A 16906-nucleotide genomic window follows, 5' to 3' on the forward strand; every position below is an offset into this window, starting at 1 on the left:
CACTTGACCCTGAGATCAAGAGTCACATGCTCTGCTAAGCCAGCCAGGCATCCCTTGTGTCCGTTCTTTTATTTGTTAAATTCTAATGAATTTTTAGCCAATTGTGCCTATTTCATACTGTCTTAAATAAGAAGATTTGGAACAGCCTAAATACCTAACAATAAATAATAATTTGAATAAACTGGCACAAAAACTAAAACAGCCTACAAGCTAAGCAGGTACAAGTGGCTTAAAAATAGAAAATTCTAGAACATTTTTTTAGTGGTACTTTAATCATTTGTACTGCCCTCCCTTCTTTCCTTCCTCCCTTCCTTCCTTGTTTTCTCTTACTCCAAACCAGTGCAAGTTCATTATAAACAAGAAAATGAAGACAGGGAAAAGAAGGTCATAAAGAATCCCTAGATATGTCTCCAAAAACAATGGAAGTATTCTATCAGAGTATATTCTTTCAGGCCATTCTATGTAGATACCCGTTAACATGTTTTTTAAAAGGCAAATCTTTATGAATAAACTTTTGGGAATTTTTTAAAAATATCACTCCAAGTAATAGATGACTACTTTCTCATGAAAATACAGAAACAATACAAAGGCATCCAAAGCAAGGCATGAAAGATCCCTTCATTTCACAACTGACATTCCCATCTCTTCTACCTTCAAAATATCATTTCCTTAAATGTGTAGGAGGCATTTTTTAGCCCCTTATAGGCTAATTATCCTCTATTGAGTGCCCTTTTGTGATCTTCCCTGATGATTTCTTTTTTATGTTTTCTGATCTGGCAACCCTCTGTTGGCCCATGGGATTCTACAAGATTAAGCACCTTTCCCGTCACCTTCTCAGGCTTCAGGAAATCCTGCACTGTTTGCCAAAATGCGCCCTTTCATTTTATGCCCTTCCTGCCTGACACTGAATTCGCAGTAAGTTTAGGGGACCCACAATCAGCTCAAGCCAGAGCAGCACAGATTTTAACTCTAGTGCCAAGCAGGAAGAGACATTAGAATAGAGAATTTACAGTTCATTGGTGAATATATTCTTAGCATGAATACCTTTTCTTCCCCGCTCAACCTCCTCATGGTAAAAGATACAGATGATGAAAATTCCCTGTATATGTACAAATACATATATGTAAATGGGAGGAAGTGACATAATGGGATCCAATTGTCCTGAAACTTGCTATGTTTGCCTAACAATCTTAGACATCTTCCTCGTTACTGTTATGTTCTTAATGGCTGCATTGTTTTCCATACGATGGTCATTCCATAATTTATTTAATCATGCCCTTATTGATGGACTGTTTTGCTGTTTGGATACTACAGATAATGCTCCCATGTACACCCTTGTTGCATTGTGCCCATGTGTTAGTATTTCTGAAGGATAGATTTCTGGAAGCAGGATTTTTAAGTCAAACAGTATGTCCCTTTTTAAGTCTGAGCATTTCTCCTATTTCAATTGCCTTCAAAATGGTTTCACCAAATGATAATCCTATCAGTAGTTACACATCGTATGTAGAAAACAATATAACTCACTCGGTCCACCAAGTCCATGGGGCTGGCTCCATGTTCCAGAAGCCATACTGCTGCTCTAGATTCTCTGGAGATCCTAAGTTGAAGACTGCTATGGCAGGTTGCCACCACCATGAGAACTGACCTTGTAAGTCTCTACTTCCATAGACACTGTCACGTGGGCTACTCATCTGCAGGGAAGGGCTCACAGAGGAGAACTAGACAGCTGGCTGGTAGAACCACCAAGAACTCATTTCTCTGAGATACTAAATGTCCAGCTCTCAGACCCTACATTTGGACAAGATTGTCCAGGAAAGATAGACGTTACCAAGAAAAACATAAGCAGATTCTATAGAGATTGAATGCTGAGGGTCTTGTAACAACAGGTCATGTCTGAACGATCATTATTCCACAACCGTTGAAATTTGTTTATCTTGAAACTTGAAATTGTTTATCTCTGTGCTGTAGAAAAACTCAAAGGAATCCTTCCATATGAGCTTTCATCAGTCGAAAACAAAGAAGGACCACTGAGGGGAACCGTAATGTATCGCTTTGGGTGCTGTGGAGTTAGGGTCTACCTCCTTGCTCCTTAAATTGTGGTCCACAGGCCAGCAGCATTGATCTCACCAGAGAGTATGCTAGAAATACAGAATCCCAAACCCACTGAGTCAGAATCACATATTAATAAGTTCTCTGGGCAATTCATATGTATGCACATTAATGTCTGAGAAGCGCAGCTGGATTCTTGACTTGGACTCTGATACATACTAGTCATGTGAACTTGACTGAGTTACTTAATCGCTCTGTACTTCAGTTGCATAATCTAGAAGATAGGTAGGTTACAAGAAAACAGTGAGTCAGTGCATGCAAAGAGCTTCGTACAGTGTCTGACAAATAGTAAGCACTCAAAGGGTAGCCACATAATTATTTTTCCTAATTTTCATCCAGGTTCCACTGTGCAGAAGGGGCTATAATCATTTCCAGGGGTCCCATCTCGCCTGGCTACTGGAGAAACAGTTCAGTTCATAATGATTAAAACTATTAATAAAAAGAAAAATCCCTTGAGTTCAAGCTCAGCTGTTCTCTGGAGTCATGCTTTCTGAGAACACTCTTCGGCGCATGATCAAGCATCTTGTTTAAATAAATGTGTTTTGCACGGATAGGAGGGATGGGGCTTTGATGCGGCCGCCTATCGGTACCAAGGTTCATCATCCCTCTTGTCCTGGCATTTCCTAAGGAAGCTGAGTCCCTGATCAATGCCAGGTCCTACTTCTTGAGGCACAGATTCTAAGGCTGTATCATTCCTGTGACCCAGAAAGAAATGGCATTTAACTGGGCCACAAAGGAATTCAGTGATAGGTGACGAGATCTTGGTGTGCAGGAAGGCTAAGGGTGGGCATGCTTGTTCTAAATGGTAAGAAATTGACTCTGTGAAGAATGAGATTAAAATGACCAAAAGGGCAGCAACTTCAGGGACAAAACTGAAAGGCCGTAATAAGATTTACCATGTAAATAATTCACCTAGCACAGGAAAAGGTTCAGGCTCTGAGCACAAAGGGACTTTTTCACATCCCAGGATATAATTAATTAAGAATTCAGGATACAAGGTAATTAGAGGAACCGTAACCTGGAGGCATGCTGCTGAATTATTCTGATCATTTTTAACAACGAGAAAATTTAATTTTCCCATCATGTGGCATAGATTTTAAATTTGGGTAATGTGAAGAGGAGTGTTCATACAGTGCAGTCAGCAAATTAAACTATTTCTTTTGATTTTGATTTTCCAGCAAAAATCAGTATCACGTGATTGAATCTAAAACATGGAAATGATTATCAGAGCTGGAAGATACTTGAGAGAAAAATGTACAAATTCCAGTTGAGTCTTGCGTCTTAACACTAAACTGCCCATGTTGCTCCTTTTGTAATTAGTGTGTGTGTGTGCGCGTGTGTGTGTGTGTGTGAATCTACTGCATTATTTCATGTTATGTTCTGGGGCAAGGGGGATGAATATATTATTTCTATACATAATGGAGGTGATGTCAAGCTACCAACAAATTACATTCACTTTCTTTGACAGGAAGAGACTGTCAACACTTTTTAGTCACCAATTAGTACTCATAGAGTTAAAAGTGAAGAGCTGAATTTACTTTTTGATGAACCCAGCCTTCATAGAAGACGTGCTGCAGTCTATTGCTCTTGAATTATCCATTTTTCACATTATTTCAGGCATTCCTTACTTAAATATTTCCAAGTGCACTTGTGATGCTTTTTATTAACGCATCAATTATCCAATGTGCATTTTCAGGCTATTACAGTGATTTCCCAAATATCTATTGCCTCATTTTTTACCTATAAAGTCCCTACTTTAATTGTGCTATCAAGATTTCTGAAGTCCTCACCCAAAGCTTAGTTTTGGTTTCAGAGAGACTGGGTTTGACTCCCTCTCTTGTGGGTTCAATTGTGTTCCCTAAAAAGATATGTTAGAGTCCTAGCCTTGGGGTGCCTGGGTGGCTCAGTAGGTTCAGTGTCTGACTCTTGATTTCAACTCAGGTCATGATCTCATCGTCCTGGGATCAAGCCCTGCATCAGGCTCTGCGCTCAGTGGGGAGTCTGCTTGAGATTCTCTCTCTCCATCTTCCTCTGCCCCTCCCTGCCTGCTAGCTGCCCCCTCTCTAATAGATAAGTAAGTATTAAAAAAAAAAAAGTCCTAGCCTTGGGAGCCTATGAAAGTGACCTTATTTGGAAATAGGGTCATTGCAGATATAAGCAGGTTAAAACAAAGTGACACTGGATTAGGGTGGCCCTTAATCCAAAATAACTATTGTCCTTATAAGAGGAAGAAGAAGACACACACACACACGCACACACACACACACGAGGGAGAATGCCATATGAAGGTGGAGACAGATTGAAGGGACGGGTCTCAGGCCAAGGAACCCCAGGGATTGTTGTAATCATCAGAAACTAGGAGAGAGGGTCAGAACAGGTCTTCCCTCAGAAACTCCAGGAGAAACCAACCCTGCTGACACTTGGATTTTGAAAACTGGCTTTAACAAACCGAATCTACTTTACAGAGCTGGGTGGCTGTTGTGCGAGACGCCTCCAACAGGTGCAAATAGTCCTAAGTGTTGCTGCATGCTTATTCTGGCATCAGTTCAAGGAGGCCTAAATGAATGAAGCCCAGTAGAGATAAACAACCCTGTCCTCCTCAGAAAAAAAGCCTTCATCCATTTTTCCATTTTGACTGACACTTTTTGACTCACAAGCAACAAAAGCAATACTAAATAAGCTCTAGATAAGAGGGGATAATACTAAATAAGAGGAGACTTCACCATCCTTCTACCACCCCAGTGATTTCTGTTTTTATTTTCCATTTATTTTATTTTCCATTATTACGTTACAGGAATACAGTCATTCGTTTGCATAATTTTTCACAGCTGTAATCACAATATTGACATCATTTTTATATTCCAATCTTACTCTTTCACTCTGTGTATTTAGGTATTTTTCTTGCTTTTATAAGTCATCATATTTAAGTTGGAATGATTTGCTTTCTTTATATTTGAGGGCCGTGGATGCATTCAAGGCAGATGGAGCTTCTTCTAAGCTTGGAGAACTGATGGGGGAGAAGATGGGAATCCTTCACCTGCTGAGGCTGGGATCAAGGAAGAGCCCTTTGCCCCGGACATCCCCAGATGGTGGACCTGTCCACCAGGAGAGGGGGGTCTTGTGTTAGAGAATGAAAGGCCTTGGAAGACTTGGAGGCCAGGGCCTGGTCCCCTGCTGGTCACAAGGAATGGGTGCTTTCCAAAACATCATGCCTTGTTCTCCAGAGGCAATCGCTGTCCTATGAGGACTTTCTTGAAGCGGCTTTTGCTGAGAAAGCACAGCACAATCTTAGGTTTTCGGTTTATTGGGGGTGGCAGAAGGAAGTTATGGAGCTCCAAAACACCCCCTAAGTCACCCCTTGGTGTGCCCACCAATCACCTGTGTAGCCTCAGGGTCTGGCTGGAGGAACCACCCCTTTCCTGGGAGTGTCACTAGACCACAAACCCACATGCTCCTTCTATTAGTCAGGGTTATCCAGAGAAACAAAACCAACAGAATGTGTGTGTGTGTATATATATATATACAGAGAGAGAGAGAGAGAGATTTATTTTAAGGAATTGGCTCATGTGGCTGTGGAGGTTTAGTGGATCCAAAGTCTTATGAGGTGGGGGTAGGATAGGCCAGGAGTCTGGAGACTCAGGGAAGAGTTTCTGTTCAAGTCCAAATGCAGTGTGCTGGCAGAATTCCTTCTTGCTCTGGGGAGATCAGTCTTTGTTCTATTAAGGCCTTCAACTGGTTAGATGAGACCTTCAACTGGTTAGATGGAGGGCAATCTGTTTTACTCCAAGTCCACTGATTTAAATGTTAACCTCATCCAAAAACACCTTCAGAACATAATATTTGAGGAACACCTGGCTGTCTTAGTTGGTAGAGCATGCAACTCTTGATCTCGGGGTTGTGAGTTTGAGCCCCACAGTGGGTGTAGAGATTACTTAAAAATAAATTTTTTAAAAAAAGAAAATAATATTTGACTAAAATAATGTTTGACCAAATATATTTTTATTTTAATGGTAAAAGTAATCTATACATGTTTTAAATCAGAAGACAAAGAAGAAAGCTAAAATCTTTCCTATCCCCAACATACTTCCCAGATATATATTAATACATAATAATAATCCCAAATATAATAATTTGATGCATATCCTTCCAGCCTTTTTTCTATAATGAAATGTAAATGTGTGAAATTTGTAATACAAATATGGGATCCAACTGTACACATTCTTCTGAAACTTGCCTTTTCTATTTCATGGCAGTCCCTGGACATCTTCCCATAATCAGTACATTCTTTTAGCAGTTGCATACTATCTTGCTGTATGGAAGCACCCTAATTTACTTAGTAGTCCTCTTATTGATGGATATTTTGCATTATTTGCAGCTTGGGACCATCACAAACAACAATGCAGTGTATATTGTTGAACATATTTTAGCAATCCTGTGCAAGCATATTGTACAATAAAGATCTAATAGTGAAAACATTATATCAAAGGATATACCCATTTGAGATATTGCTGGATATTGTCAAATTAATGGATGCTTAAGAAGTGCTCGTTGAGTTGATTTGAAAAGACTCAGTTCTAAAGCAAAGACCAGCAGAGAAGGAAAGGAAAGAGAAAAGGAAGGAGAAGGAAAGAAGAGAGATTAAGAAAGACGGTAGACAATGTTTTGATACCAATTGCATTTGGCTGAGCTGGTGCTGTAGACAATACATTGTATCCACGAGGTAAGCTCCGAGAAGACAGGGTTGTTTTGTCCTTGATACAACCCAGCTGAGCCTGATAAAAAGAAGATGCCAGATAGATAAATATTTGTTGGATAATGGTACAAAGAAAACCAAGACCCACTGAGTTTAAGGGAAATAAGATATGAAAAGTATATTGCATGTCTTAGGCACTCAGTACATGGTACCTGCTTTTGTAATAGCAGATACTAAATTATGCTGTCACTAAGTATCGGAATAGTGAGTAAGCCCCAGTTTGCTGCCAGCAGAGCAAGTGACCTCCCATTGCTTCGTATGGGGTGTCCTTGGCTGACAGACATCATCCAGAAAAAGTGGGATTCAGCCTCTATGCTTGGATTGAAATTCACACAAGGACAGGGTCAAGTACCTGAGAACAGCACATTTTGGAGCAAGCCAGGCAAGGGATCCCAAAAGACTTGAGGGTGGCCTCGGGCTCCATTTTTGTTACTGAGGCTCTGGTTGCTAGCTTTATGTGGCATAGAGGGAAGAACACAAATGTTTTCTTCTGTACAATTTCCTCTTACAATGAACACACCAGTTTTCATCATGGTGTTAAAGGAAAGTGGCACAAACGCTGTGTAGGTTCTGCCACCCACCCTGTAGCTGTGGCAATTACACCATTTTGGATAATTGCCTTGTAATTGCTGCTGTGATTTAAAATCTAATGCTATCCTCCAATTGTTCTCATGTCTTTTCATGAATAATGCAATCGTCCCGGGAGCCCTCTGCCAGTTTCTCATTTAGATTGGCCCTGTGTTTGAGTTATGCACCATTGTCTTACATACCATTTTCTCACAAAGCTAATGTGGCAGAGACAATACAGGGAATAATTAGGACTTGGCTAATTATGGGAAATGGGAATGTGAGTAAGGTATGAAGTTTTTCCTCTGAAAATATTTCCAACCCCCAGTTGGCCTATAGGTAAAAAGGAGGAAGGCGGATTTTTCTTGCAGGGTCTGAGTCTACCGCTTTCTCTGAATGCTGGACATGCTTGTTCTGTCTGATGGGGTAAGATCTTTCTTTTCAGAACAGAAGGCAAGCAGATTTTTCCAGGGGGTGACTTCTCTCAGTTGCATTGTGTTGTCATCATCAAATGCAAACAGCTCTGTAAACATGAGCTGGTGCCTCTCCTTACAAGGCCAAAATACCAATTGTTTAAATGAATGGGCAATGACAGTTTGGATTTCTGTTTCTGGAATCTGGCCCTTGGTTTAATAGAACCAGAAGAAATCGATTCTGTGTTCAGACAAATGACAATAGAGTCATTTTAGAATTTCAATTTAGCTTCTACCTAGGGAAGGGACCATCTCAGTCTGGTGGAGTCTTGATCATTTATTTCCATGTCAGTGACGTGATGCCCTCAGTGCTAGGCCCTCTGAGCTCTAATGAAAGTGGCGGAGTACCCTGACCACCTAGCAGCAAATGGCAGTATCAGCTCACGTCTAGCCACTGACGGGTTTGCATTAGGGCCCAACTTAAGTTTCTGAGTCAGCTCAAAGCCTACATTTCTCATTTAGAGGAAAGGCATTCACACAGGCCCATTACGGCTCCCCGCTGCCCTCATCACATCAAGGCCTGCCGTCTTGGCATTCCCCATCTGCACGCCCGCCATACTGTCCTCCTGTCTCCTGCTCCCATCTGGGCCTTTGCACATGCTTTTCTTTAGAGCTTTGTATTTCCAAGAAGTGTTTTTGACCCCTCAAGCTCTGTTGTTGCCCCCTTGCATTCTTCCATAGCCTCCTGAGTTAGCCATATCACAGATTTCTCACATGATATTAGTGTTCTATTTACTTATCTTCCTTGCTAGACCATGAGATGTGGGTGAGCAGGACTAACTGTTTCATCCAGCTCAACCACGTCTGTCATCAGTGAACATCTGGTAAAAGACAAGAGGAATAAATAGGTGACTCCCTGTCCTCCCGGCCTTAGTAGGTGAGGTAAGCAGGGATTCTGCAGGATCCAGAGCGACCAGCTACAGCCCAGGCTGCTGAGTGGCCGGGCCCAGTGAGCCCCCCCTCAAGCACCCACAGACCTCCTAAGGAGTAGGACAGGAGCGTGCTCGCTTCGGCAGCACATATACTAAAAATAGGAGTAGGACAGGAGCGGCAGAGCCTCCCCGAATGGGCCTGGGGAGATGGACTTTCAGACTCCCAGATGGGAAGAGTCTGACAGAGGAACAGACTGAAATCTGGGAGCCAGGGTGCCTCGTGTGTCTGAGACCTTGGGTCAGCTCTGCAGCGGGGGCTGCCGGGAACAGAGACAGGTGTGAGGTGCAGCCGGCTTCCACCTGAGAGGGTGGTCTAGGGACAGTGAGGAAACTTCCCCAGCACAGATCTACCCCTAGAGGGAAAGCTGCTGCCAGCAAAGCGAGTCGGGATTTCCCCGGAAGTGGGTGGGGACGCTGAATCAGGCAGCATCACCGCCCAAGAGAGAGTGGGTCCAAGGACTTCACGGCGTGTTCTGATGTGATCTGTGGTCTGTAGGATGGTTTTAGTCTACACAATGGGAGGGGTTGTTTGATATCTGAAGTCCCTTAATTGGGACGACGCCCTCTAGAGGTGGTTATTTAATGTCTGGAAGAGTACTCCGAAGCCCCCACAGGGGTGGAGGGGGTGTGGGTGGGGGGTGGGATGGCTGTAACCTCAACCCTATTTATCTCCAGTTAGCACCAGAGAGTTTGTCGTAAGGGATTTTAGTAAAGATTTCTCAGTGAAATGAGTCGAGCTGACGCCTGTAACATATTATGAGCTATTACCTAAGCACCTTCCTGGTTGAATAGGGGAGCCCAGAAGGCTCTACGCTTTGAAGTGGCAGTCAGGGCCTCAGGAATCCATCGTACATGGAGTCATTTTCAGCGGATCCTGTCCCCCACTAGAAGCCTTGCCCACCACCAGATGCTATCATCTTCCCGCGTGCAAGCTGGTTGTCGGAGATTGCAAGGATAGAGTGCTGAGACTCCAAACCGCACAGGGGTCATGCCTGCTCTAGGCCTGCCAACGGAAGTATGTGGGGGAGAATTCCGCCTGAGGCTTGCCTCACTGTACCCACCTGTCTCAGGGGTGGGCGCAGGGAGAGCTAACAAGGGGACGCCTGCCGCACCTGCCAACAAGGAACCTCATCCCTTTGCAACATTGTGTTAAGGACTAAAGGAGGGGGCCCTAGACCAGCAGGAATATTTCTCAGGTCAAATGCCAGAGCTCTTACATACTGATCTGAACTGCTACAGCCAGGCTTAGGTGCAAAACCTCAGCTAATTCTGGCAGCTCTTGGCGGTGCTGCACAGAAATGTTCTCGGAGTTTCTAATGAGATGACATTCCCTCTCCTACCAGCCACATTTCCTCCCACCCCGGTGAGGAATTACTGAGTAGAGAACACAACACTTGGGAGGGTTATTAATTATGATATTTTTAGTTTTCTTTCCAAATTGAATTTTTCCAAATTGAATTTTTCAAGGCATTCTTAAGAAACTACCTTCAGAACCATGATTACTCTTGAGAATGAAGAGTAAATTGGCACTCACAGTCATTCACTGACTTCAACAAACATGTTGACGCTCATTCATTCACTCTTCAACAAATATTTATTGAGTACATATCAGGGACCCAGACACTGCAAAGTTACAACCTCAGTCCCCTGATCACTTTAAGCAAAGTGGTGGTTGCGATTTATAGAATTCTTAAGAAAGAGTTCTGAGGACAATAGCGTCTAGTCATTTTGCAAGGTCGCAGGAGGGGGTGGGGAATGACAGGCAGGCAGATCTGCGTTCTCTCCCCACCACAGCTTCGGAAGATGCCTGCCTCCCCAAGCCAGGCAGGGTGGCCTTTGATGACACTGACAGGCTTGAGGTGCTCCAGAGCTTGGTCCAGGTCCTGTGCTGACAACAGCTAGAACTTGACAGCTCCCCCAGCCTTGCAGACAAGTGAGTTTCTTGAGGCCCGATGTGGTGACAGCTCTGATATGCCATCCTGCTATTATTTCTAGGTTTGTGCAGGGTCTGGGGTTTCCCTGGATATTCACACTTGAGAGGAAGCCAACTCGACAGGCATGGACAGGCGATGTTATTGATCAGGGAGAAGAGGCCACTGCACTCCTAGTCTAAATCTTGGACATCAAAGTCTCAGGAAAGAGACTTTAGCTCCCAACCTGGCTTCAGAAAGGACTGCACAGGAAGAAGTAAAACTTCCACTGTTTGTAGATGACACGATATAGAGAAAACTCTCAAGACTCCACCAAACTATTGGAACTGATCAATGAATTCAGTAGGGTCACAGGATACAAAATCAGTACATAGAAATCCATTGCATCTCTATACACTAATAATGAAGCAGCAGAAAAATAAATCAACAATTCCATTTATAACTACAACAAAAATAATAAAATACTTCGGAATAAACTTAACCAAGGAGGTGAAACACCTGTACTCCAAGAACTATAAAACATTAATGAAAGAAATTGGATGACACAAACAAATGGAAAGATATTCCATGCTCATGGATTAGAAGAGCAAATGCTGTTAAAATGTCCATACTACCCAAAGCCATCTACAGATTTAATGCAATCCCTATCAAAGTACCAACAGCATCTTTCACAAAACTAGAACAAAGAAGAACAAAGAATCCTAAAATTTGCATGGAACAAAAGACCTTGAACAGCCAAAGCAATCTTGAAAAAGAACACTGGAGGTATCACAATCCCAGATTTCAAGATACACTACAAAAAAAACCAGTATGGTACTGACACAAAAAGACACATAGAACAGAGCAGAATAGAAAGCCCAGAAATAAACCCATGCTTCTGTGGTCAATTAATCTTCCACAAAGGAAGCAAGAATATGCAAGAGGAAAAAGATAGTCTCCTCAACAAATGGTGTTGGGAAAACTAGACAGCAACATGCAGAAGAATAAAATTGAACCACTTTCTTACACCATACACAAAAATAAACTCAAAATGGGTTAAAGACCTAAATGTGAGACCTAAAACCATAGAAGAGAGCATCGGCAGTAACTTCTCTGACATTGACGGTAGCGACTTCTTTCTAGATATGTCTCCTGAGGCAAGGGAAACAAATGTAAAAATAAGCTATTGAGACTCAAAATAAGCTTCTGCACAGCAAAGGAAACAATCAACAAAACTAAAAGACAACCTACAGAATGGGAGAAGATATTTGCAAATGACATATCTGATAAAGAGTTAATATCCAAAATATGTAAAGAACTTATATAACTCAACACCAAAAAACAAATAATGCAATTAAAAAATGGGCAGAAGACATGAACAGACATTTATTCAAAGACAACCAGATGGCCAACAGACACATGAAAAGATGTTCAACATCACTCACCAGGGAAATGCAAATCAAAGCCACAATGAGATCACCTCACATCTGACAGAATGGCTAAAATAAAAAAAACTCAAGAAACAATTGTGGGTCAGGATGGAAGTAGGAACACTTGTGCACTGTTGGTGGGAATGCAAACTGGTGCAGCCCCTGTGGAAAAACAGTATGGACATTTCTCAAAAAAATTAAAAAATAGAACTACCGGGCGCCTGGGTGGCTCAGTTGGTTAAGCGACTGCCTTCGGCTTGGGTCATGATCCTGGAGTCCCGGGATCGAGTCTCATATCGGGCTCCCTGCTCAGCGGGGAGTCTGCTTCTCCCTCTGACCCTCCCCCCTCTCATGCTCTCTGTCTCTCATTCTCTCTCTCACAAATAAATAAAATCTTAAAAAAAAAAAAATAGAACTACCATATAATCCAGTAATTCCAGTACTGGATATTTACCCAAGGAAGATACCTGCATCCCTATGTTTATTGCAGCATTATTTATAATAGCCAAACTATGGAAGCAGCCCAAGTGTCCATCAATTGATGAATGGATAAAGATGTGGTATATATACACAATGGAATATTATTCAGCCATAAAAAATAATGAAATCTTGCCACATGCAACAACATGGCTGGATTTAGAGTTTAATGCTAAGTGAAGTAAGTCCATCAGAGAAGGTAAACATCATATGATTTCACTCATATATGGAATTTAAGAAACAAAACAAACCAAGAAACAGATTCTAAACTATAGAGAACAAACTGATGGTTACCAGAGGGGAAGGGGGTGAGGAATGGGGGAAATAGCTGAAGGGGATTAATAGTAATTTACTGTGATGACCACTGAGTAATGTATACAAGTGTTGAATCACATTGTACACCTAAAATATAGCACCGTATATTAACTATACTGGAATTAAAATAGGACTCCACAGTACTCTCAAGCCTTGACACATTTTAAGTGTAAGACTAATGGTTTTTCCAATAGAGAATTGATTGCAGTCACGTAGTTGATTACTTCTCTCCAGCAGGCAAGGTCCATATATTTGTCCTAGCTCCTCCCAGTAGATGCTTATGGGCAAGGGATTCTGCTTCCATGTTTTAAGGACTCCTCTGATTACTTGAGTCTCTCCCTTCTCTCCACAATAGCATCTTAGTTGGCAATCCACCCCCACCTCTCACAGAAGCTCTACCATTCCAACTCCTCAGGCCCCAAACCCAGATATCAGCTTTGACTTCTACATACCTCTCATACAGTCTTTAAAAATGCTATGTTTGTAAAGATTTTTGGAACTTCTACAAAATATTCAGAACTTCTCACCACTTAACTACCCCCCTGGTCCAAGTCACCACCTTGCTTGGATTGTTGGAATAGCCTCTACTGCACTGTGTCTTTCATGGTCTCCTCCCCACCTCTACCATTCTCTTGGCTCACTTTATGCATTTATCACTTGATGTGTGCCTGTATCTCTAACGAGGTTGAGTCCATGGGGTGAGAAGAGCATCCAACATGTGCTACGTGCTGGTATTTGATAAATGGACAAGGAACACATCACCAGCAGACCTTGGGGACCTGACTCCCAGTGTATGTTGAATGAGCATATAATTTAGCTTAGGGTCCATGAGGTGTTTTCCTGTTCCACGTAAAAGTTAGGGAACAAAGGCCACAGTTCTATCTGTTCACTCCTCACCCTCCAGGCATATTATTCATCAGACCTAGACTACCATGTTGGGCAACAGCTTGAGCCCAAGCTTCCGAGTGAGCTGCTTGGAGTTCCCACCCCACTCTTGGCTGAGTGATCTTGACCTGTACTGTCCTATCAGGGGCTGGGTAATAGAGCACCTAGCAGCACGAGCCACACAGTCATGTTGGGGGACGAACCCACTGGCACTACTGAGATCCTGTCCTATGCCATTGTAGGCGTACTTATCACGTCCCAGAACAGTTCAGCTTCCCCAGAGGAAGGACAGGCTGGAAGTGACTGAAGTTTGAGGGAAATGAGAAAGGATGGGATAGAGCCGTGGCTGAGAATGAGGTAGGAGACGCTGAATCATCTTCACAGCCCAGGGCATAAACGCTTTGGAGCCAATGGGCCTCAAATTATAGTTCATTAGCATACCTAGAGGTTCCCTGTTCACCTCTTTGGAAAAAATAAGTAACCAGGACAGCGACGTTAGTTTATTAATCTTATTCAGTAAATACATAAAATTTTATTTTTCTAGTGGAAGATTGCGGTAGAAACTGCATGCTTACTTCTTGCTGGCCTTTACCACTGACTTGATGACCTTGCCGGCCGTAGGTGACTTCTTATCCACCGCCTTAATAACTCCCACGGCCACTGTTTGTCTCATGTCCCGCACGGCAAAGCCGCCTAGAAGAGGGAGAAAGGAGGTTTCTGGCAAGTGGTACAGAAGGAAATGCTCCTTAGCCCATGCCTCGCCCAGAGGAGCTAATGCTTTCTTCCTATGACTCAGTAGCTACCCCTGGCTCACCTAGAGGTGGGTACTCCGAGAAGGTCTCTACACACATGACCTTGCCGGGGACCATCTGCACAATGGCTGTGTCACCGGACTTCAGGGCCTTGGGGTTGTCCTCTAGCTTCCTGCCTGAGCGCCGGTCCATCTTTTCCCTCAGCTCAGTGAACTTGCAGGCGATGTGAGCTGTATGGCAGTCCAGCATGGGGCTATAGCCAGCGTGGATCTGCCCGGGGTGATTTAAGACAATCACTTGTGCTAGAAAGCTGGCAGCCTCCATGGGGGGTGGGGGGGTCGTTCTTGCTGTCTCCCATCACGAATCCACAGCGAATGTCCTTTATGGACACGTTCTTCACATTGAAGCCCACGTTGTCACCGGGCAGGGTCTCGTGATGCATCTCCACAGACTTGACCTCTGTGGTAAGGTTCATGGGGGCAAAGGTGACCTCCATCCCAGGCTTCAGGAAGCCTGTTGCCACACCGCCCACAGGCATGGTGCCAATGCCTGTTGGAGAGAAGTCAGAGTTGTTCCCCCCTCCCCCCAGAACTGACTTCTAGGGAGGTCCCTTGGTTCTGCATTTAAGGACAAAGGGCCACCTACAGAACCGGTATGAAGCACCGAATGGATCGGGAGCTATCTAATAAACGACCTATTGCATAAGCTGGAAACGCTGGGTGCTTTTGCACTTTGAATCCTAGCTCAGAAGCTGTGGATTCCAAGTCAGGATTCGAACCCTGGCCGTCACACACCAGAGCTCCTTGCACTCCACCTTCCAGCCCATGAACCAGGGCATCTGGGGGATGCAGAGCACAGGTGAGTCTGGGGCACGGTTCATGGCGTGCCCCCTCCAGGACCCAGGGCACCCGCCCACCCGGCCCGCACTCGTTGCTGCTGGGCTCCCGCATGTTGTTGCCATGTCAGCCCGAGATGGGCACGAAGGCCACGTAGGCCGGGTTGTAGCCGATCTTGAAGTAGGCGCTCACTTCCTTGGTGATCTCCTGGAAGCGCGCGGCGCTGTGGGCGGGCGCGGTGGAGTCTATCTTGTTGACCGCCATGATGAGCGGCTTCACGCCCAGCGTGTGGGCCAGCAGCGCGTGCTTGCGGGTCTGCCGGTTCTTGGAGATGCCGACTTCGAACTCGCCCACGCTGCCCGCCACCAGGAGCACGGCGCAGTCGGCCTGCGGGCGGGATGAGCGTCTGGGGCACAGGGCCTCGGACAGGCCCTCCAGCCGGCCCGCGCTTGGGGCAGGCCCAGATCCCCTGGTAAAGCTGAGGAGCCCGCCCCGGAAACTTACAAAGACCGCCCACGGGGACTCACGGAGGCCCCACCGCCCCGCCCCACCAGTCCTGCCTCCCAGTGAAACTCTCCTCTAGTCCCACAAATGAGCTTCTAGTCCTTCCTGGAGCCCAGGGAGGCCCTGGGGGAGACTGCTTTACCTGGGATGTGCCAGTGATCGTGTTCTTGATGAAGTCCATGTGGCCTGGGACATCGATGATACAGTCCTTGCCAGTCTCAAACTTCCACAGGGAGATGTCGATGGTGATGCCGTGCTCTCTCTCCGGCTTCAGCTTGTCCAGCACCCAGGCATATTTGAAGGAGCCCTTGCCCACCTGGGGAGGGGCTGAGGGGTAGAGTGCACGGATGGCAAGTAGACAAATTACAGCCAACTTCAGGGGACTTTGACCTGCAGCGCGCACCCTGCTCTCTGCACTCTGCAACCCACCTTAAACCAGACGGACCCCAACCCCTGCCACTCCCAGCCGCAGTGGGTGCCTTACCTCAGCTGCCTCCTTCTCTAACTTCAACTGTTCTCTAATTGATACCCCCACACTTGTAGATGAGGTGCCTGGTGGTGGTAGACTTGCTGGAGTCCACATGGCCGATGACAATATTGATATGGGTCTTCTCTTTGCCCATGGCTGAAGCTTCACAAGTCACTGCTGGACAGACAGTGGGAGTGGGTGAGGCCAAAGCATTCCAAGCCTGCCTCCTTCCTTTATTTCCCTCCAACACTGCTTGGGTAGAGCACCCCTTTCCACCTCAGTGCCTAGCCCAGAGTCCAGGACATGGCAGGCATAAGCTGACAAGTAACACTGACCCACCTAGGCTCACACACTGGGACTGGTGGGTATTCTGCAAAAATGGGGAAAGGGAAGATTTCAATGTGGGTATGCTCACTGTCTTAAGACCTGGTGGATATTTCCAAGCAATCCTAGGATTGCTCATCCTTCCTCCTATGTGGGCCTTCCCCAGAATA

The 16906-nt window shown here is 44.7% G+C and overlaps 1 pseudogene; it reads right to left on the reverse strand.

Moving 5' to 3' along the window:
• Positions 1 to 14422: 14422 nt before the first annotated feature.
• Positions 14423 to 16566, reverse strand: LOC102730132 (elongation factor 1-alpha-like; annotated as a pseudogene).
• Between the last annotated feature and the right edge of the window lie 340 nt (positions 16567 to 16906).

Source organism: Leptonychotes weddellii, chromosome 11 (genome assembly GCF_054177405.1).
Source record: "Leptonychotes weddellii isolate Sample4059 chromosome 11, ASM5417740v2, whole genome shotgun sequence".
NCBI lineage: Eukaryota > Metazoa > Chordata > Mammalia > Carnivora > Phocidae > Leptonychotes > Leptonychotes weddellii.